The sequence below is a fragment of the Oncorhynchus masou genome, chromosome 13 (genome assembly GCF_036934945.1).
Source record: "Oncorhynchus masou masou isolate Uvic2021 chromosome 13, UVic_Omas_1.1, whole genome shotgun sequence".
NCBI classification, from domain to species: domain Eukaryota; kingdom Metazoa; phylum Chordata; class Actinopteri; order Salmoniformes; family Salmonidae; genus Oncorhynchus; species Oncorhynchus masou.
In genome coordinates, this window is record NC_088224.1 from 33,129,712 (window position 1) to 33,150,676 (window position 20,965).

Genomic DNA, 20,965 nt, shown 5'->3' on the forward strand with positions numbered 1-20,965 from the left:
CATATTCCATTTTGACTGCGCCCTTGAAGTTATGTTTATTACACCAGGATGGCCGAGAGGTTAAGGCGTTGGACTTAAGATCCAATGGACATATGTCCTCGTGGGTTCGAACCCCACTCCTGGTATAAGTGCATCTATCAATTGGATGTAATCAACTGTCCTTTCACTCATTTGAAATTTCTTTGCATGAAAGCTGAAAGAATTGACTTTGTTCCCCTTATTCCGCAGTTAAGTATTTATCCTTTAAATACACAAAAGATGGCTAAGTGGTTGTGGTGTTTGAGTCATTATCTACTTCATTATTCTTCTTCTTGCTTCGAAACCCCATCTTTGTATTAAGTTTGATTTGCATGTCAACAAGTCTCATTTAGATATTTTCTGGCTCAAAGCCAAAATAACTGACTGTGTGCTCCTCATTCCAATTTCACTGGGCTCTTGATTGTACTTTACACCGGGATGGCTGAGTGGTTTATTCTGCTGTAATAAATATCCAATGAATGCTATGTTCTTGTGGGTACCAACAGCATTCCTGGAAAAAACTTACTTTGGATGTAATCAACCCACCTTTTATTCATTTCCAATTAGCGTGGCTCAAATCTGAAAGGAATGACTATGACAAGTTCTTTACTTTCACTCAGCTCTTGTTCGTCTTTTAGAAACACCTGGATGTCAGTGTGTTTAAGGCGTTAGACTCATGATCGAAATTAAAATGTTCTTGTTTGTTCCAAACCTACATTTGTATTAAGTTTGATTTGCATGTCAACAAGTCTCATTTAGATATTTTCTGGCTCAAAGCCAAAATAACTGACTGTGTGCTCCTCATTCCAATTTCACTGGGCTCTTGATTGTACTTTACACCAGGATGGATGACTGGTTTAGTCTGCTGAATAAAAATCCAATGAATGCTATGTTCTTGTGGGTACCAACAGCATTCCTGGAAAAAACTTACTTTGGATGTAATCAACCCTCCTTTTATTCATTTCCAATTAGCGTGGCTCAAATCTGAAAGGAATGACTATGACAAGTTCTTTTACTTTCACTCAGCTCTTGTTCGTCTTTTAGAAACACCTGGATGTCAGTGTGTTTAAGGCGTTAGACTCATGATCGAAATTAAAATGTTCTTGTTTGTTCCAAACCTACATCTTTGTATTAAGTTTGATTTGCATGTCAACAAGTCTCATTTAGATATTTTCTGGCTCAAAGCCAAAATAACTGACTGTGTGCTCCTCATTCCAATTTCACTGGGCTCTTGATTGTACTTTACACCAGGATGGCTGAGTGGTTTAGTCTGCTGTAATAAAAATCCAATGAATGCTATGTTCTTGTGGGTACCAACAGCATTCCTGGAAAAAACTTACTTTGGATGTAATCAACCCTCCTTTTATTCATTTCCAATTAGCGTGGCTCAAATCTGAAAGGAATGACTATGACAAGTTCTTCTACTTTCACTCAGCTCTTGTTCGTCTTTTAGAAACACCTGGATGTCAGTGTGTTTAAGGCGTTAGACTCATGATCGAAATTAAAATGTTCTTGTTTGTTCCAAACCTACATCTGGTAGAAAGTTTGATTTGGATGTAATCAAGCTTCATGTACATATTGTCTGGATCAAAGCCAAAGGATCAACCCACCTTTCATTCATTTCCAATTAGCGTGGCTCAAATCTGAAAGGAATGACTATGACAAGTTCTTCTACTTTCACTCAGCTCTTGTTCGTCTTTTAGAAACACCTGGATGTCAGTGTGTTTAAGGCGTTAGACTCATGATCGAAATTAAAATGTTCTTGTTTGTTCCAAACCTACATCTGGTAGAAAGTTTGATTTGGATGTAATCAAGCTTCATGTACATATTGTCTGGATCAAAGCCAAAGGATCAACCCACCTTTCATTCATTTCCAATTAGCGTGGCTCAAATCTGAAAGGAATGACTATGACAAGTTCTTCTACTTTCACTCAGCTCTTGTTAGTCTTTCAGAAACACCTGGATGTCAGTGTGTTTAAGGCGTTAGACTCATGATCGTAATTAAAATGTTCTTGTTTGTTCCAAACCTACATCTGGTAGAAAGTTTGATTTGGATGTAATCAAGCTTCATATACATATTGTCTGGATCAAAGCCAAAGGATCTAACTGTGTGCTCCATATTCCATTTTGACTGCGCCCTTGAAGTTATGTTTATTACACCAGGATGGCCGAGAGGTTAAGGCGTTGGACTTAAGATCCAATGGACATATGTCCTCGTGGGTTCGAACCCCACTCCTGGTATAAGTGCATCTATCAATTGGATGTAATCAACTGTCCTTTCACTCATTTGAAATTTCTTTGCATGAAAGCTGAAAGAATTGACTTTGTTCCCCTTATTCCGCAGTTAAGTATTTATCCTTTAAATACACAAAAGATGGCTAAGTGGTTGTGGTGTTTGAGTCATTATCTACTTCATTATTCTTCTTCTTGCTTCGAAACCCCATCTTTGTATTAAGTTTGATTTGCATGTCAACAAGTCTCATTTAGATATTTTCTGGCTCAAAGCCAAAATAACTGACTGTGTGCTCCTCATTCCAATTTCACTGGGCTCTTGATTGTACTTTACACCGGGATGGCTGAGTGGTTTATTCTGCTGTAATAAATATCCAATGAATGCTATGTTCTTGTGGGTACCAACAGCATTCCTGGAAAAAACTTACTTTGGATGTAATCAACCCACCTTTTATTCATTTCCAATTAGCGTGGCTCAAATCTGAAAGGAATGACTATGACAAGTTCTTCTACTTTCACTCAGCTCTTGTTCGTCTTTTAGAAACACCTGGATGTCAGTGTGTTTAAGGCGTTAGACTCATGATCGAAATTAAAATGTTCTTGTTTGTTCCAAACCTACATCTTTGTATTAAGTTTGATTTGCATGTCAACAAGTCTCATTTAGATATTTTCTGGCTCAAAGCCAAAATAACTGACTGTGTGCTCCTCATTCCAATTTCACTGGGCTCTTGATTGTACTTTACACCAGGATGGCTGAGTGGTTTATTCTGCTGTAATAAAATCCAATGAATGCTATGTTCTTGTGGGTACCAACAGCATTCCTGGAAAAAACTTACTTTGGATGTAATCAACCCTCCTTTTATTCATTTCCAATTAGCGTGGCTTAAATCTGAAAGGAATGACTATGACAAGTTCTTTTACTTTCACTCAGCTCTTGTTCGTCTTTTAGAAACACCTGGATGTCAGTGTGTTTAAGGCGTTAGACTCATGATCGAAATTAAAATGTTCTTGTTTGTTCCAAACCCACATCTTTGTATTAAGTTTGATTTGCATGTCAACAAGTCTCATTTAGATATTTTCTGGCTCAAAGCCAAAATAACTGACTGTGTGCTCCTCATTCCAATTTCACTGGGCTCTTGATTGTACTTTACACCAGGATGGATGAGTGGTTTAGACTGCTGGAATAAAAATTGAATGCTTTGTTCTTGTGGGTACCAACAGCATTCCTGGAAAAAACTTACTTTGGATGTAATCAACCCACCTTTTATTCATTTTCAATTAGCGTGGCTCAAATCTGAAAGGAATGACTATGACAAGTTCTTTTACTTTCACTCAGCTCTTGTTCGTCTTTTAGAAACACCTGGATGTCAGTATGTTTAAGGCGTTAGACTCATGATCGAAATTAAAATGTTCTTGTTTGTTCCAAACCTACATCTTTGTATTAAGTTTGATTTGCATGTCAACAAGTCTCATTTAGATATTTTCTGGCTCAAAGCCAAAATAACTGACTGTGTGCTCCTCATTCCAATTTCACTGGGCTCTTGATTGTACTTTACACCAGGATGGCTGACTGGTTTAGTCTGCTGTAATAAAAATCCAGTGAATGCTATGTTCTTGTGGGTACCAACAGCATTCCTGGAAAAAACTTACTTTGGGTGTAATCAACTCCTCCTTTTATTCATTTCCAATTAGCGTGGCTCAAATCTGAAAGGAATGACTATGACAAGTTCTTTTACTTTCACTCAGCTCTTGTTCGTCTTTTAGAAACACCTGGATGTCAGTGTGTTTAAGGCGTTAGACTCATGATCGAAATTAAAATGTTCTTGTTTGTTCCAAACCTACATCTTTGTATTAAGTTTGATTTGCATGTCAACAAGTCTCATTTAGATATTTTCTGGCTCAAAGCCAAAATAACTGACTGTGTGCTCCTCATTCCAATTTCACTGGGCTCTTGATTGTACTTTACACCAGGATGGCTGAGTGGTTTAGTCTGCTGTAATAAAAATCCAATGAATGCTATGTTCTTGTGGGTACCAACAGCATTCCTGGAAAAAACTTACTTTGGATGTAATCAACCTCCTTTTATTCATTTCCAATTAGCGTGGCTCAAATCTGAAAGGAATGACTATGACAAGTTCTTCTACTTTCACTCAGCTCTTGTTCGTCTTTTAGAAACACCTGGATGTCAGTGTGTTTAAGGCGTTAGACTCATGATCGAAATTAAAATGTTCTTGTTTGTTCCAAACCTACATCTGGTAGAAAGTTTGATTTGGATGTAATCAAGCTTCATGTACATATTGTCTGGATCAAAGCCAAAGGATCAACCCACCTTTCATTCATTTCCAATTAGCGTGGCTCAAATCTGAAAGGAATGACTATGACAAGTTCTTCTACTTTCACTCAGCTCTTGTTAGTCTTTCAGAAACACCTGGATGTCAGTGTGTTTAAGGCGTTAGACTCATGATCGTAATTAAAATGTTCTTGTTTGTTCCAAACCTACATCTGGTAGAAAGTTTGATTTGGATGTAATCAAGCTTCATATACATATTGTCTGGATCAAAGCCAAAGGATCTAACTGTGTGCTCCATATTCCATTTTGACTGCGCCCTTGAAGTTATGTTTATTACACCAGGATGGCCGAGAGGTTAAGGCGTTGGACTTAAGATCCAATGGACATATGTCCTCGTGGGTTCGAACCCCACTCCTGGTATAAGTGCATCTATCAATTGGATGTAATCAACTGTCCTTTCACTCATTTGAAATTTCTTTGCATGAAAGCTGAAAGAATTGACTTTGTTCCCCTTATTCCGCAGTTAAGTATTTATCCTTTAAATACACAAAAGATGGCTAAGTGGTTGTGGTGTTTGAGTCATTATCTACTTCATTATTCTTCTTCTTGCTTCGAAACCCCATCTTTGTATTAAGTTTGATTTGCATGTCAACAAGTCTCATTTAGATATTTTCTGGCTCAAAGCCAAAATAACTGACTGTGTGCTCCTCATTCCAATTTCACTGGGCTCTTGATTGTACTTTACACCAGGATGGCTGAGTGGTTTATTCTGCTGTAATAAATATCCAATGAATGCTATGTTCTTGTGGGTACCAACAGCATTCCTGGAAAAAACTTACTTTGGATGTAATCAACCCTCCTTTTATTCATTTCCAATTAGCGTGGCTCAAATCTGAAAGGAATGACTATGACAAGTTCTTTACTTTCACTCAGCTCTTGTTCGTCTTTTAGAAACACCTGGATGTCAGTGTGTTTAAGGCGTTAGACTCATGATCGAAATTAAAATGTTCTTGTTTGTTCCAAACCTACATCTTTGTATTAAGTTTGATTTGCATGTCAACAAGTCTCATTTAGATATTTTCTGGCTCAAAGCCAAAATAACTGACTGTGTGCTCCTCATTCCAATTTCACTGGGCTCTTGATTGTACTTTACACCAGGATGGCTGAGTGGTTTATTCTGCTGTAATAAAAATCCAATGAATGCTATGTTCTTGTGGGTACCAACAGCATTCCTGGAAAAAACTTACTTTGGATGTAATCAACCCACCTTTTATTCATTTCCAATTAGCGTGGCTCAAATCTGAAAGGAATGACTATGACAAGTTCTTCTACTTTCACTCAGCTCTTGTTCGTCTTTTAGAAACACCTGGATGTCAGTGTGTTTAAGGCGTTAGACTCATGATCGAAATTAAAATGTTCTTGTTTGTTCCAAACCTACATCTTTGTATTAAGTTTGATTTGCATGTCAACAAGTCTCATTTAGATATTTTCTGGCTCAAAGCCAAAATAACTGACTGTGTGCTCCTCATTCCAATTTCACTGGGCTCTTGATTGTACTTTACACCAGGATGGCTGAGTGGTTTATTCTGCTGTAATAAATATCCAATGAATGCTATGTTCTTGTGGGTACCAACAGCATTCCTGGAAAAAACTTACTTTGGATGTAATCAACCCTCCTTTACATTTCCAATTAGCGTGGCTCAAATCTGAAAGGAATGACTATGACAAGTTCTTTTACTTTCACTCAGCTCTTGTTCGTCTTTTAGAAACACCTGGATGTCAGTGTGTTTAAGGCGTTAGACTCATGATCGAAATTAAAATGTTCTTGTTTGTTCCAAACCTACATCTTTGTATTAAGTTTGATTTGCATGTCAACAAGTCTCATTTAGATATTTTCTGGCTCAAAGCCAAAATAACTGACTGTGTGCTCCTCATTCCAATTTCACTGGGCTCTTTGATTGTTTTTACACCAGGATGGATGAGTGGTTTAGACTGCTGAATAAAATCCAATGAATGCTTTGTTCTTGTGGGTACCAACAGCATTCCTGGAAAAAACTTACTTTGGATGTAATCAACCCACCTTTTATTCATTTTCAATTAGCGTGGCTCAAATCTGAAAGGAATGACTATGACAAGTTCTTTTACTTTCACTCAGCTCTTGTTCGTCTTTTAGAAACACCTGGATGTCAGTATGTTTAAGGCGTTAGACTCATGATCGAAATTAAAATGTTCTTGTTTGTTCCAAACCTACATCTTTGTATTAAGTTTGATTTGCATGTCAACAAGTCTCATTTAGATATTTTCTGGCTCAAAGCCAAAATAACTGACTGTGTGCTCCTCATTCCAATTTCACTGGGCTCTTGATTGTACTTTACACCAGGATGGCTGACTGGTTTAGTCTGCTGTAATAAAAATCCATGAATGCTATGTTCTTGTGGGTACCAACAGCATTCCTGGAAAAAACTTACTTTGGGTGTAATCAACTCCTCCTTTTATTCATTTCCAATTAGCGTGGCTCAAATCTGAAAGGAATGACTATGAGAAGTTCTTTTACTTTCACTCAGCTCTTGTTCGTCTTTTAGAAACAACTGGATGTCAGTGTGTTTAAGGCGTTAGACTCATGATCGAAATTAAAATGTTCTTGTTTGTTCCAAACCTACATCTTTGTATTAAGTTTGATTTGCATGTCAACAAGTCTCATTTAGATATTTTCTGGCTCAAAGCCAAAATAACTGACTGTGTGCTCCTCATTCCAATTTCACTGGGCTCTTGATTGTACTTTACACCAGGATGGCTGACTGGTTTAGTCTGCTGTAATAAAAATCCAGTGAATGCTATGTTCTTGTGGGTACCAACAGCATTCCTGGAAAAAACTTACTTTGGGTGTAATCAACTCCTCCTTTTATTCATTTCCAATTAGCGTGGCTCAAATCTGAAAGGAATGACTATGACAAGTTCTTCTACTTTCACTCAGCTCTTGTTCGTCTTTTAGAAACACCTGGATGTCAGTGTGTTTAAGGCGTTAGACTCATGATCGAAATTAAAATGTTCTTGTTTGTTCCAAACCTACATCTGGTAGAAAGTTTGATTTGGATGTAATCAAGCTTCATGTACATATTGTCTGGATCAAAGCCAAAGGATCAACCCACCTTTCATTCATTTCCAATTAGCGTGGCTCAAATCTGAAAGGAATGACTATGACAAGTTCTTCTACTTTCACTCAGCTCTTGTTAGTCTTTCAGAAACACCTGGATGTCAGTGTGTTTAAGGCGTTAGACTCATGATCGTAATTAAAATGTTCTTGTTTGTTCCAAACCTACATCTGGTAGAAAGTTTGATTTGGATGTAATCAAGCTTCATATACATATTGTCTGGATCAAAGCCAAAGGATCTAACTGTGTGCTCCATATTCCATTTTGACTGCGCCCTTGAAGTTATGTTTATTACACCAGGATGGCCGAGAGGTTAAGGCGTTGGACTTAAGATCCAATGGACATATGTCCTCGTGGGTTCGAACCCCACTCCTGGTATAAGTGCATCTATCAATTGGATGTAATCAACTGTCCTTTCACTCATTTGAAATTTCTTTGCATGAAAGCTGAAAGAATTGACTTTGTTCCCCTTATTCCGCAGTTAAGTATTTATCCTTTAAATACACAAAAGATGGCTAAGTGGTTGTGGTGTTTGAGTCATTATCTACTTCATTATTCTTCTTCTTGCTTCGAAACCCCATCTTTGTATTAAGTTTGATTTGCATGTCAACAAGTCTCATTTAGATATTTTCTGGCTCAAAGCCAAAATAACTGACTGTGTGCTCCTCATTCCAATTTCACTGGGCTCTTGATTGTACTTTACACCGGGATGGCTGAGTGGTTTATTCTGCTGTAATAAATATCCAATGAATGCTATGTTCTTGTGGGTACCAACAGCATTCCTGGAAAAAACTTACTTTGGATGTAATCAACCCTCCTTTTATTCATTTCCAATTAGCGTGGCTCAAATCTGAAAGGAATGACTATGACAAGTTCTTTTACTTTCACTCAGCTCTTGTTCGTCTTTTAGAAACACCTGGATGTCAGTGTGTTTAAGGCGTTAGACTCATGATCGAAATTAAAATGTTCTTGTTTGTTCCAAACCTACATCTTTGTATTAAGTTTGATTTGCATGTCAACAAGTCTCATTTAGATATTTTCTGGCTCAAAGCCAAAATAACTGACTGTGTGCTCCTCATTCCAATTTCACTGGGCTGTTGATTGTACTTTACACCAGGATGGATGAGTGGTTTAGACTGCTGGAATAAAAATCCAATGAATGCTTTGTTCTTGTGGGTACCAACAGCATTCCTGGAAAAAACTTACTTTGGATGTAATCAACCCACCTTTTATTAATTTTCAATTAGCGTGGCTCAAATCTGAAAGGAATGACTATGACAAGTTCTTTTACTTTCACTCAGCTCTTGTTCGTCTTTTAGAAACACCTGGATGTCAGTATGTTTAAGGCGTTAGACTCATGATCGAAATTAAAATGTTCTTGTTTGTTCCAAACCTACATCTTTGTATTAAGTTTGATTTGCATGTCAACAAGTCTCATTTAGATATTTTCTGGCTCAAAGCCAAAATAACTGACTGTGTGCTCCTCATTCCAATTTCACTGGGCTCTTGATTGTACTTTACACCAGGATGGCTGACTGGTTTAGTCTGCTGTAATAAAAATCCAGTGAATGCTATGTTCTTGTGGGTACCAACAGCATTCCTGGAAAAAACTTACTTTGGGTGTAATCAACTCCTCCTTTTATTCATTTCCAATTAGCGTGGCTCAAATCTGAAAGGAATGACTATGACAAGTTCTTCTACTTTCACTCAGCTCTTGTTCGTCTTTTAGAAACACCTGGATGTCAGTGTGTTTAAGGCGTTAGACTCATGATCGAAATTAAAATGTTCTTGTTTGTTCCAAACCTACATCTGGTAGAAAGTTTGATTTGGATGTAATCAAGCTTCATGTACATATTGTCTGGATCAAAGCCAAAGGATCAACCCACCTTTCATTCATTTCCAATTAGCGTGGCTCAAATCTGAAAGGAATGACTATGACAAGTTCTTCTACTTTCACTCAGCTCTTGTTAGTCTTTCAGAAACACCTGGATGTCAGTGTGTTTAAGGCGTTAGACTCATGATCGTAATTAAAATGTTCTTGTTTGTTCCAAACCTACATCTGGTAGAAAGTTTGATTTGGATGTAATCAAGCTTCATATACATATTGTCTGGATCAAAGCCAAAGGATCTAACTGTGTGCTCCATATTCCATTTTGACTGCGCCCTTGAAGTTATGTTTATTACACCAGGATGGCCGAGAGGTTAAGGCGTTGGACTTAAGATCCAATGGACATATGTCCTCGTGGGTTCGAACCCCACTCCTGGTATAAGTGCATCTATCAATTGGATGTAATCAACTGTCCTTTCACTCATTTGAAATTTCTTTGCATGAAAGCTGAAAGAATTGACTTTGTTCCCCTTATTCCGCAGTTAAGTATTTATCCTTTAAATACACAAAAGATGGCTAAGTGGTTGTGGTGTTTGAGTCATTATCTACTTCATTATTCTTCTTCTTGCTTCGAAACCCCATCTTTGTATTAAGTTTGATTTGCATGTCAACAAGTCTCATTTAGATATTTTCTGGCTCAAAGCCAAAATAACTGACTGTGTGCTCCTCATTCCAATTTCACTGGGCTCTTGATTGTACTTTACACCGGGATGGCTGAGTGGTTTATTCTGCTGTAATAAATATCCAATGAATGCTATGTTCTTGTGGGTACCAACAGCATTCCTGGAAAAAACTTACTTTGGATGTAATCAACCCTCCTTTTATTCATTTCCAATTAGCGTGGCTCAAATCTGAAAGGAATGACTATGACAAGTTCTTTTACTTTCACTCAGCTCTTGTTCGTCTTTTAGAAACAACTGGATGTCAGTGTGTTTAAGGCGTTAGACTCATGATCGAAATTAAAATGTTCTTGTTTGTTCCAAACCTACATCTTTGTATTAAGTTTGATTTGCATGTCAACAAGTCTCATTTAGATATTTTCTGGCTCAAAGCCAAAATAACTGACTGTGTGCTCCTCATTCCAATTTCACTGGGCTCTTGATTGTACTTTACACCAGGATGGCTGACTGGTTTAGTCTGCTGTAATAAAAATCCAGTGAATGCTATGTTCTTGTGGGTACCAACAGCATTCCTGGAAAAAACTTACTTTGGGTGTAATCAACCCTCCTTTTATTCATTTCCAATTAGCGTGGCTCAAATCTGAAAGGAATGACTATGACAAGTTCTTCTACTTTCACTCAGCTCTTGTTCGTCTTTTAGAAACACCTGGATGTCAGTGTGTTTAAGGCGTTAGACTCATGATCGAAATTAAAATGTTCTTGTTTGTTCCAAACCTACATCTGGTAGAAAGTTTGATTTGGATGTAATCAAGCTTCATGTACATATTGTCTGGATCAAAGCCAAAGGATCAACCCACCTTTCATTCATTTCCAATTAGCGTGGCTCAAATCTGAAAGGAATGACTATGACAAGTTCTTCTACTTTCACTCAGCTCTTGTTAGTCTTTCAGAAACACCTGGATGTCAGTGTGTTTAAGGCGTTAGACTCATGATCGTAATTAAAATGTTCTTGTTTGTTCCAAACCTACATCTGGTAGAAAGTTTGATTTGGATGTAATCAAGCTTCATATACATATTGTCTGGATCAAAGCCAAAGGATCTAACTGTGTGCTCCATATTCCATTTTGACTGCGCCCTTGAAGTTATGTTTATTACACCAGGATGGCCGAGAGGTTAAGGCGTTGGACTTAAGATCCAATGGACATATGTCCTCGTGGGTTCGAACCCCACTCCTGGTATAAGTGCATCTATCAATTGGATGTAATCAACTGTCCTTTCACTCATTTGAAATTTCTTTGCATGAAAGCTGAAAGAATTGACTTTGTTCCCCTTATTCCGCAGTTAAGTATTTATCCTTTAAATACACAAAAGATGGCTAAGTGGTTGTGGTGTTTGAGTCATTATCTACTTCATTATTCTTCTTCTTGCTTCGAAACCCCATCTTTGTATTAAGTTTGATTTGCATGTCAACAAGTCTCATTTAGATATTTTCTGGCTCAAAGCCAAAATAACTGACTGTGTGCTCCTCATTCCAATTTCACTGGGCTCTTGATTGTACTTTACACCGGGATGGCTGAGTGGTTTATTCTGCTGTAATAAATATCCAATGAATGCTATGTTCTTGTGGGTACCAACAGCATTCCTGGAAAAAACTTACTTTGGATGTAATCAACCCTCCTTTTATTCATTTCCAATTAGCGTGGCTCAAATCTGAAAGGAATGACTATGACAAGTTCTTTTACTTTCACTCAGCTCTTGTTCGTCTTTTAGAAACACCTGGATGTCAGTGTGTTTAAGGCGTTAGACTCATGATCGAAATTAAAATGTTCTTGTTTGTTCCAAACCTACATCTTTGTATTAAGTTTGATTTGCATGTCAACAAGTCTCATTTAGATATTTTCTGGCTCAAAGCCAAAATAACTGACTGTGTGCTCCTCATTCCAATTTCACTGGGCTCTTGATTGTACTTTACACCAGGATGGCTGACTGGTTTAGTCTGCTGTAATAAAAATCCAGTGAATGCTATGTTCTTGTGGGTACCAACAGCATTCCTGGAAAAAACTTACTTTGGGTGTAATCAACTCCTCCTTTTATTCATTTCCAATTAGCGTGGCTCAAATCTGAAAGGAATGACTATGACAAGTTCTTCTACTTTCACTCAGCTCTTGTTCGTCTTTTAGAAACACCTGGATGTCAGTGTGTTTAAGGCGTTAGACTCATGATCGAAATTAAAATGTTCTTGTTTGTTCCAAACCTACATCTGGTAGAAAGTTTGATTTGGATGTAATCAAGCTTCATGTACATATTGTCTGGATCAAAGCCAAAGGATCAACCCACCTTTCATTCATTTCCAATTAGCGTGGCTCAAATCTGAAAGGAATGACTATGACAAGTTCTTCTACTTTCACTCAGCTCTTGTTAGTCTTTCAGAAACACCTGGATGTCAGTGTGTTTAAGGCGTTAGACTCATGATCGTAATTAAAATGTTCTTGTTTGTTCCAAACCTACATCTGGTAGAAAGTTTGATTTGGATGTAATCAAGCTTCATATACATATTGTCTGGATCAAAGCCAAAGGATCTAACTGTGTGCTCCATATTCCATTTTGACTGCGCCCTTGAAGTTATGTTTATTACACCAGGATGGCCGAGAGGTTAAGGCGTTGGACTTAAGATCCAATGGACATATGTCCTCGTGGGTTCGAACCCCACTCCTGGTATAAGTGCATCTATCAATTGGATGTAATCAACTGTCCTTTCACTCATTTGAAATTTCTTTGCATGAAAGCTGAAAGAATTGACTTTGTTCCCCTTATTCCGCAGTTAAGTATTTATCCTTTAAATACACAAAAGATGGCTAAGTGGTTGTGGTGTTTGAGTCATTATCTACTTCATTATTCTTCTTCTTGCTTCGAAACCCCATCTTTGTATTAAGTTTGATTTGCATGTCAACAAGTCTCATTTAGATATTTTCTGGCTCAAAGCCAAAATAACTGACTGTGTGCTCCTCATTCCAATTTCACTGGGCTCTTGATTGTACTTTACACCGGGATGGCTGAGTGGTTTATTCTGCTGTAATAAATATCCAATGAATGCTATGTTCTTGTGGGTACCAACAGCATTCCTGGAAAAAACTTACTTTGGATGTAATCAACCCTCCTTTTATTCATTTCCAATTAGCGTGGCTCAAATCTGAAAGGAATGACTATGACAAGTTCTTTTACTTTCACTCAGCTCTTGTTCGTCTTTTAGAAACACCTGGATGTCAGTGTGTTTAAGGCGTTAGACTCATGATCGAAATTAAAATGTTCTTGTTTGTTCCAAACCTACATCTTTGTATTAAGTTTGATTTGCATGTCAACAAGTCTCATTTAGATATTTTCTGGCTCAAAGCCAAAATAACTGACTGTGTGCTCCTCATTCCAATTTCACTGGGCTCTTGATTGTACTTTACACCAGGATGGCTGACTGGTTTAGTCTGCTGTAGTAAAAATCCAGTGAATGCTATGTTCTTGTGGGTACCAACAGCATTCCTGGAAAAAACTTACTTTGGGTGTAATCAACTCCTCCTTTTATTCATTTCCAATTAGCGTGGCTCAAATCTGAAAGGAATGACTATGACAAGTTCTTCTACTTTCACTCAGCTCTTGTTCGTCTTTTAGAAACACCTGGATGTCAGTGTGTTTAAGGCGTTAGACTCATGATCGAAATTAAAATGTTCTTGTTTGTTCCAAACCTACATCTGGTAGAAAGTTTGATTTGGATGTAATCAAGCTTCATGTACATATTGTCTGGATCAAAGCCAAAGGATCAACCCACCTTTCATTCATTTCCAATTAGCGTGGCTCAAATCTGAAAGGAATGACTATGACAAGTTCTTCTACTTTCACTCAGCTCTTGTTAGTCTTTCAGAAACACCTGGATGTCAGTGTGTTTAAGGCGTTAGACTCATGATCGTAATTAAAATGTTCTTGTTTGTTCCAAACCTACATCTGGTAGAAAGTTTGATTTGGATGTAATCAAGCTTCATATACATATTGTCTGGATCAAAGCCAAAGGATCTAACTGTGTGCTCCATATTCCATTTTGACTGCGCCCTTGAAGTTATGTTTATTACACCAGGATGGCCGAGAGGTTAAGGCGTTGGACTTAAGATCCAATGGACATATGTCCTCGTGGGTTCGAACCCCACTCCTGGTATAAGTGCATCTATCAATTGGATGTAATCAACTGTCCTTTCACTCATTTGAAATTTCTTTGCATGAAAGCTGAAAGAATTGACTTTGTTCCCCTTATTCCGCAGTTAAGTATTTATCCTTTAAATACACAAAAGATGGCTAAGTGGTTGTGGTGTTTGAGTCATTATCTACTTCATTATTCTTCTTCTTGCTTCGAAACCCCATCTTTGTATTAAGTTTGATTTGCATGTCAACAAGTCTCATTTAGATATTTTCTGGCTCAAAGCCAAAATAACTGACTGTGTGCTCCTCATTCCAATTTCACTGGGCTCTTGATTGTACTTTACACCGGGATGGCTGAGTGGTTTATTCTGCTGTAATAAATATCCAATGAATGCTATGTTCTTGTGGGTACCAACAGCATTCCTGGAAAAAACTTACTTTGGATGTAATCAACCCTCCTTTTATTCATTTCCAATTAGCGTGGCTCAAATCTGAAAGGAATGACTATGACAAGTTCTTTTACTTTCACTCAGCTCTTGTTCGTCTTTTAGAAACACCTGGATGTCAGTGTGTTTAAGGCGTTAGACTCATGATCGAAATTAAAATGTTCTTGTTTGTTCCAAACCTACATCTTTGTATTAAGTTTGATTTGCATGTCAACAAGTCTCATTTAGATATTTTCTGGCTCAAAGCCAAAATAACTGACTGTGTGCTCCTCATTCCAATTTCACTGGGCTCTTGATTGTACTTTACACCAGGATGGCTGTCTGGTTTATGTAATAAAAATCCAGTGAATGCTATGTTCTTGTGGGTACCAACAGCATTCCTGGAAAAAACTTACTTTGGATGTAATCAACCCACCTTTTATTCATTTCCAATTAGCGTGGCTCAAATCTGAAAGGAATGACTATGACAAGTTCTTCTACTTTCACTCAGCTCTTGTTCGTCTTTTAGAAACACCTGGATGTCAGTGTGTTTAAGGCGTTAGACTCATGATCGAAATTAAAATGTTCTTGTTTGTTCCAAACCTACATCTGGTAGAAAGTTTGATTTGGATGTAATCAAGCTTCATGTACATATTGTCTGGATCAAAGCCAAAGGATCAACCCACCTTTCATTCATTTCCAATTAGCGTGGCTCAAATCTGAAAGGAATGACTATGACAAGTTCTTCTACTTTCACTCAGCTCTTGTTAGTCTTTCAGAAACACCTGGATGTCAGTGTGTTTAAGGCGTTAGACTCATGATCGTAATTAAAATGTTCTTGTTTGTTCCAAACCTACATCTGGTAGAAAGTTTGATTTGGATGTAATCAAGCTTCATATACATATTGTCTGGATCAAAGCCAAAGGATCTAACTGTGTGCTCCATATTCCATTTTGACTGCGCCCTTGAAGTTATGTTTATTACACCAGGATGGCCGAGAGGTTAAGGCGTTGGACTTAAGATCCAATGGACATATGTCCTCGTGGGTTCGAACCCCACTCCTGGTATAAGTGCATCTATCAATTGGATGTAATCAACTGTCCTTTCACTCATTTGAAATTTCTTTGCATGAAAGCTGAAAGAATTGACTTTGTTCCCCTTATTCCGCAGTTAAGTATTTATCCTTTAAATACACAAAAGATGGCTAAGTGGTTGTGGTGTTTGAGTCATTATCTACTTCATTATTCTTCTTCTTGCTTCGAAACCCCATCTTTGTATTAAGTTTGATTTGCATGTCAACAAGTCTCATTTAGATATTTTCTGGCTCAAAGCCAAAATAACTGACTGTGTGCTCCTCATTCCAATTTCACTGGGCTCTTGATTGTACTTTACACCGGGATGGCTGAGTGGTTTATTCTGCTGTAATAAATATCCAATGAATGCTATGTTCTTGTGGGTACCAACAGCATTCCTGGAAAAAACTTACTTTGGATGTAATCAACCCTCCTTTTATTCATTTCCAATTAGCGTGGCTCAAATCTGAAAGGAATGACTATGACAAGTTCTTTTACTTTCACTCAGCTCTTGTTCGTCTTTTAGAAACACCTGGATGTCAGTGTGTTTAAGGCGTTAGACTCATGATCGAAATTAAAATGTTCTTGTTTGTTCCAAACCTACATCTTTGTATTAAGTTTGATTTGCATGTCAACAAGTCTCATTTAGATATTTTCTGGCTCAAAGCCAAAATAACTGACTGTGTGCTCCTCATTCCAATTTCACTGGGCTCTTGATTGTACTTTACACCAGGATGGCTGACTGGTTTAGTCTGCTGTAATAAAAATCCAATGAATGCTATGTTCTTGTGGGTACCAACAGCATTCCTGGAAAAAACTTACTTTGGATGTAATCAACCCTCCTTTTATTCATTTCCAATTAGCGTGGCTCAAATCTGAAAGGAATGACTATGACAAGTTCTTTACTTTCACTCAGCTCTTGTTCGTCTTTTAGAAACACCTGGATGTCAGTGTGTTTAAGGCGTTAGACTCATGATCGAAATTAAAATGTTCTTGTTTGTTCCAAACCTACATCTTAGAAAGTTTGATTTGGATGTAATCAAGCTTCATGTACATATTGTCTGGATCAAAGCCAAAGGATCAACCCACCTTTCATTCATTTCCAATTAGCGTGGCTCAAATCTGAAAGGAATGACTATGACAAGTTCTTCTACTTTCACTCAGCTCTTGTTAGTCTTTCAGAAACACCTGGATGTCAGTGTGTTTAAGGTTTAGACTCATGATCGTAATTAAAATGTTCTTGTTTGTTCCAAACCTACATCTGGTAGAAAGTTTGATTTGGATGTAATCAAGCTTCATATACATATTGTCTGGATCAAAGCCAAAAAATCTAACTGTGTGCTCCATATTCCATTTTGATTATACCCTTGAAGTTATGTTTATTACTCCAGGATGGCCGAGAGGTTAAGGCGTTGGACTTAAGATCCAATGGACATATGTCCTCGTGGGTTCGAACCCCACTCCTGGTATAAGTGCATCTATCAATTGGATGTAATCAACTGTCCTTTCACTCATTTGAAATTTCTTTGCATGAAAGCTGAAAGAATTGACTTTGTTCCCATTATTCCGCCTTAAGTATTTATCCTTTAAATACACAAAAGATGGCTAAGTGGTTGTGGTGTTTGAGTCATTATCAACTTCATTATTCTTCTTCTTGCTTCAAACCCCATCTTTGTATTAAGTTTGATTTGCATGTCAACAAGTCTCATTTAGATATTTTCTGGCTCAAAGCCAAAATAACTGACTGTGTGCTCCTCATTCCAATTTCACTGGGCTCTTGATTGTACTTTACACCAGGATGGCTGACTGGTTTAGTCTGCTGTAATAAAAATCCATGAATGCTATGTTCTTGTGGGTACCAACAGCATTCCTGGAAAAAACTTACTTTGGATGTAATCAACCCTCCTTTTATTCATTTCCAATTAGCGTGGCTCAAATCTGAAAGGAATGACTATGACAAGTTCTTCTACTTTCACTCAGCTCTTGTTCGTCTTTTAGAAACACCTGGATGTCAGTGTGTTTAAGGCGTTAGACTCATGATCGAAATTAAAATGTTCTTGTTTGTTCCAAACCTACATCTGGTAGAAAGTTTGATTTGGATGTAATCAAGCTTCATGTACATATTGTCTGGATCAAAGCCAAAGGATCAACCCACCTTTCATTCATTTCCAATTAGCGTGGCTCAAATCTGAAAGGAATGACTATGACAAGTTCTTCTACTTTCACTCAGCTCTTGTTAGTCTTTCAGAAACACCTGGATGTCAGTGTGTTTAAGGCGTTAGACTCATGATCGTAATTAAAATGTTCTTGTTTGTTCCAAACCTACATCTGGTAGAAAGTTTGATTTGGATGTAATCAAGCTTCATATACATATTGTCTGGATCAAAGCCAAAGGATCTAACTGTGTGCTCCATATTTCATTTTGATTGCGCCCTTGAAGTTATGTTTATTACACCAGGATGGCCGAGAGGTTAAGGCGTTGGACTTAAGATCCAATGGACATATGTCCTCGTGGGTTCGAACCCCACTCCTGGTATAAGTGCATCTATCAATTGGATGTAATCAACTGTCCTTTCACTCATTTGAAATTTCTTTGCATGAAAGCTGAAAGAATTGACTTTGTTCCCCTTATTCCGCAGTTAAGTATTTATCCTTTAAATACACAAAAGATGGCTAAGTGGTTGTGGTGTTTGAGTCATTATCTACTTCATTATTCTTCTTCTTGCTTCGAAACCCCATCTTTGTATTAAGTTTGATTTGCATGTCAACAAGTCTCATTTAGATATTTTCTGGCTCAAAGCCAAAATAACTGACTGTGTGCTCCTCATTCCAATTTCACTGGGCTCTTGATTGTACTTTACACCGGGATGGCTGAGTGGTTTATTCTGCTGTAATAAATATCCAATGAATGCTATGTTCTTGTGGGTACCAACAGCATTCCTGGAAAAAACTTACTTTGGATGTAATCAACCCTCCTTTTATTCATTTCCAATTAGCGTGGCTCAAATCTGAAAGGAATGACTATGACAAGTTCTTTTACTTTCACTCAGCTCTTGTTCGTCTTTTAGAAACAACTGGATGTCAGTGTGTTTAAGGCGTTAGACTCATGATCGAAATTAAAATGTTCTTGTTTGTTCCAAACCTACATCTTTGTATTAAGTTTGATTTGCATGTCAACAAGTCTCATTTAGATATTTTCTGGCTCAAAGCCAAAATAACTGACTGTGTGCTCCTCATTCCAATTTCACTGGGCTCTTGATTGTACTTTACACCAGGATGGCTGACTGGTTTAGTCTGCTGTAATAAAAATCCAGTGAATGCTATGTTCTTGTGGGTACCAACAGCATTCCTGGAAAAAACTTACTTTGGTGTAATCAACTCCTCCTTTTATTCATTTCCAATTAGCGTGGCTCAAATCTGAAAGGAATGACTATGACAAGTTCTTCTACTTTCACTCAGCTCTTGTTCGTCTTTTAGAAACACCTGGATGTCAGTGTGTTTAAGGCGTTAGACTCATGATCGAAATTAAAATGTTCTTGTTTGTTCCAAACCTACATCTGGTAGAAAGTTTGATTTGGATGTAATCAAGCTTCATGTACATATTGTCTGGATCAAAGCCAAAGGATCAACCCACCTTTCATTCATTTCCAATTAGCGTGGCTCAAATCTGAAAGGAATGACTATGACAAGTTCTTCTACTTTCACTCAGCTCTTGTTAGTCTTTCAGAAACACCTGGATGTCAGTGTGTTTAAGGCGTTAGACTCATGATCGTAATTAAAATGTTCTTGTTTGTTCCAAACCTACATCTGGTAGAAAGTTTGATTTGGATGTAATCAAGCTTCATATACATATTGTCTGGATCAAAGCCAAAGGATCTAACTGTGTGCTCCATATTCCATTTTGACTGCGCCCTTGAAGTTATGTTTATTACACCAGGATGGCCGAGAGGTTAAGGCGTTGGACTTAAGATCCAATGGACATATGTCCTCGTGGGTTCGAACCCCACTCCTGGTATAAGTGCATCTATCAATTGGATGTAATCAACTGTCCTTTCACTCATTTGAAATTTCTTTGCATGAAAGCTGAAAGAATTGACTTTGTTCCCCTTATTCCGCAGTTAAGTATTTATCCTTTAAATACACAAAAGATGGCTAAGTGGTTGTGGTGTTTGAGTCATTATCTACTTCATTATTCTTCTTCTTGCTTCGAAACCCCATCTTTGTATTAAGTTTGATTTGCATGTCAACAAGTCTCATTTAGATATTTTCTGGCTCAAAGCCAAAATAACTGACTGTGTGCTCCTCATTCCAATTTCACTGGGCTCTTGATTGTACTTTACACCAGGATGGCTGACTGGTTTAGTCTGCTGTAATAAAAATCCAGTGAATGCTATGTTCTTGTGGGTACCAACAGCATTCCTGGAAAAAACTTACTTTGGATGTAATCAACCCTCCTTTTATTCATTTCCAATTAGCGTGGCTCAAATCTGAAAGGAATGACTATGACAAGTTCTTCTACTTTCACTCAGCTCTTGTTCGTCTTTTAGAAACACCTGGATGTCAGTGTGTTTAAGGCGTTAGACTCATGATCGAAATTAAAATGTTCTTGTTTGTTCCAAACCTACATCTGGTAGAAAGTTTGATTTGGATGTAATCAAGCTTCATGTACATATTGTCTGGATCAAAGCCAAAGGATCAACCCACCTTTCATTCATTTCCAATTAGCGTGGCTCAAATCTGAAAGGAATGACTATGACAAGTTCTTCTACTTTCACTCAGCTCTTGTTAGTCTTTCAGAAACACCTGGATGTCAGTGTGTTTAAGGCGTTAGACTCATGATCGTAATTAAAATGTTCTTGTTTGTTCCAAACCTACATCTGGTAGAAAGTTTGATTTGGATGTAATCAAGCTTCATATACATATTGTCTGGATCAAAGCCAAAGGATCTAACTGTGTGCTCCATATTCCATTTTGACTGCGCCCTTGAAGTTATGTTTATTACACCAGGATGGCCGAGAGGTTAAGGCGTTGGACTTAAGATCCAATGGACATATGTCCTCGTGGGTTCGAACCCCACTCCTGGTATAA

At 37.7% G+C, this 20,965-nt stretch overlaps 13 non-coding genes across 13 annotated transcripts; all 13 read left to right on the forward strand.

The window, feature by feature from the left end:
* Positions 1–42: 42 nt before the first annotated feature.
* Positions 43–125, forward strand: trnal-uaa (transfer RNA leucine (anticodon UAA)). Its single transcript has one exon. It is a non-coding gene; the product is annotated as a tRNA-Leu (tRNA).
* A 2,051-nt stretch (positions 126–2,176) lies between these two features.
* On the forward strand, positions 2,177–2,259 carry trnal-uaa (transfer RNA leucine (anticodon UAA)). Its single transcript has one exon. It is a non-coding gene; the product is annotated as a tRNA-Leu (tRNA).
* Positions 2,260–4,877: 2,618 nt separating this feature from the next.
* On the forward strand, positions 4,878–4,960 carry trnal-uaa (transfer RNA leucine (anticodon UAA)). Its single transcript has one exon. It is a non-coding gene; the product is annotated as a tRNA-Leu (tRNA).
* Positions 4,961–7,987: 3,027 nt separating this feature from the next.
* Positions 7,988–8,070, forward strand: trnal-uaa (transfer RNA leucine (anticodon UAA)). The gene has a single exon. It is a non-coding gene; the product is annotated as a tRNA-Leu (tRNA).
* Positions 8,071–9,876: 1,806 nt separating this feature from the next.
* On the forward strand, positions 9,877–9,959 carry trnal-uaa (transfer RNA leucine (anticodon UAA)). The gene has a single exon. It is a non-coding gene; the product is annotated as a tRNA-Leu (tRNA).
* A 1,396-nt stretch (positions 9,960–11,355) lies between these two features.
* Positions 11,356–11,438, forward strand: trnal-uaa (transfer RNA leucine (anticodon UAA)). Its single transcript has one exon. It is a non-coding gene; the product is annotated as a tRNA-Leu (tRNA).
* Positions 11,439–12,835: 1,397 nt separating this feature from the next.
* trnal-uaa (transfer RNA leucine (anticodon UAA)) lies at positions 12,836–12,918 on the forward strand. The gene has a single exon. It is a non-coding gene; the product is annotated as a tRNA-Leu (tRNA).
* Positions 12,919–14,315: 1,397 nt separating this feature from the next.
* Positions 14,316–14,398, forward strand: trnal-uaa (transfer RNA leucine (anticodon UAA)). Its single transcript has one exon. It is a non-coding gene; the product is annotated as a tRNA-Leu (tRNA).
* A 1,390-nt stretch (positions 14,399–15,788) lies between these two features.
* On the forward strand, positions 15,789–15,871 carry trnal-uaa (transfer RNA leucine (anticodon UAA)). The gene has a single exon. It is a non-coding gene; the product is annotated as a tRNA-Leu (tRNA).
* A 1,392-nt stretch (positions 15,872–17,263) lies between these two features.
* On the forward strand, positions 17,264–17,346 carry trnal-uaa (transfer RNA leucine (anticodon UAA)). The gene has a single exon. It is a non-coding gene; the product is annotated as a tRNA-Leu (tRNA).
* Positions 17,347–18,330: 984 nt separating this feature from the next.
* On the forward strand, positions 18,331–18,413 carry trnal-uaa (transfer RNA leucine (anticodon UAA)). The gene has a single exon. It is a non-coding gene; the product is annotated as a tRNA-Leu (tRNA).
* A 1,396-nt stretch (positions 18,414–19,809) lies between these two features.
* On the forward strand, positions 19,810–19,892 carry trnal-uaa (transfer RNA leucine (anticodon UAA)). Its single transcript has one exon. It is a non-coding gene; the product is annotated as a tRNA-Leu (tRNA).
* Positions 19,893–20,879: 987 nt separating this feature from the next.
* On the forward strand, positions 20,880–20,962 carry trnal-uaa (transfer RNA leucine (anticodon UAA)). Its single transcript has one exon. It is a non-coding gene; the product is annotated as a tRNA-Leu (tRNA).
* Positions 20,963–20,965: the final 3 nt, after the last annotated feature.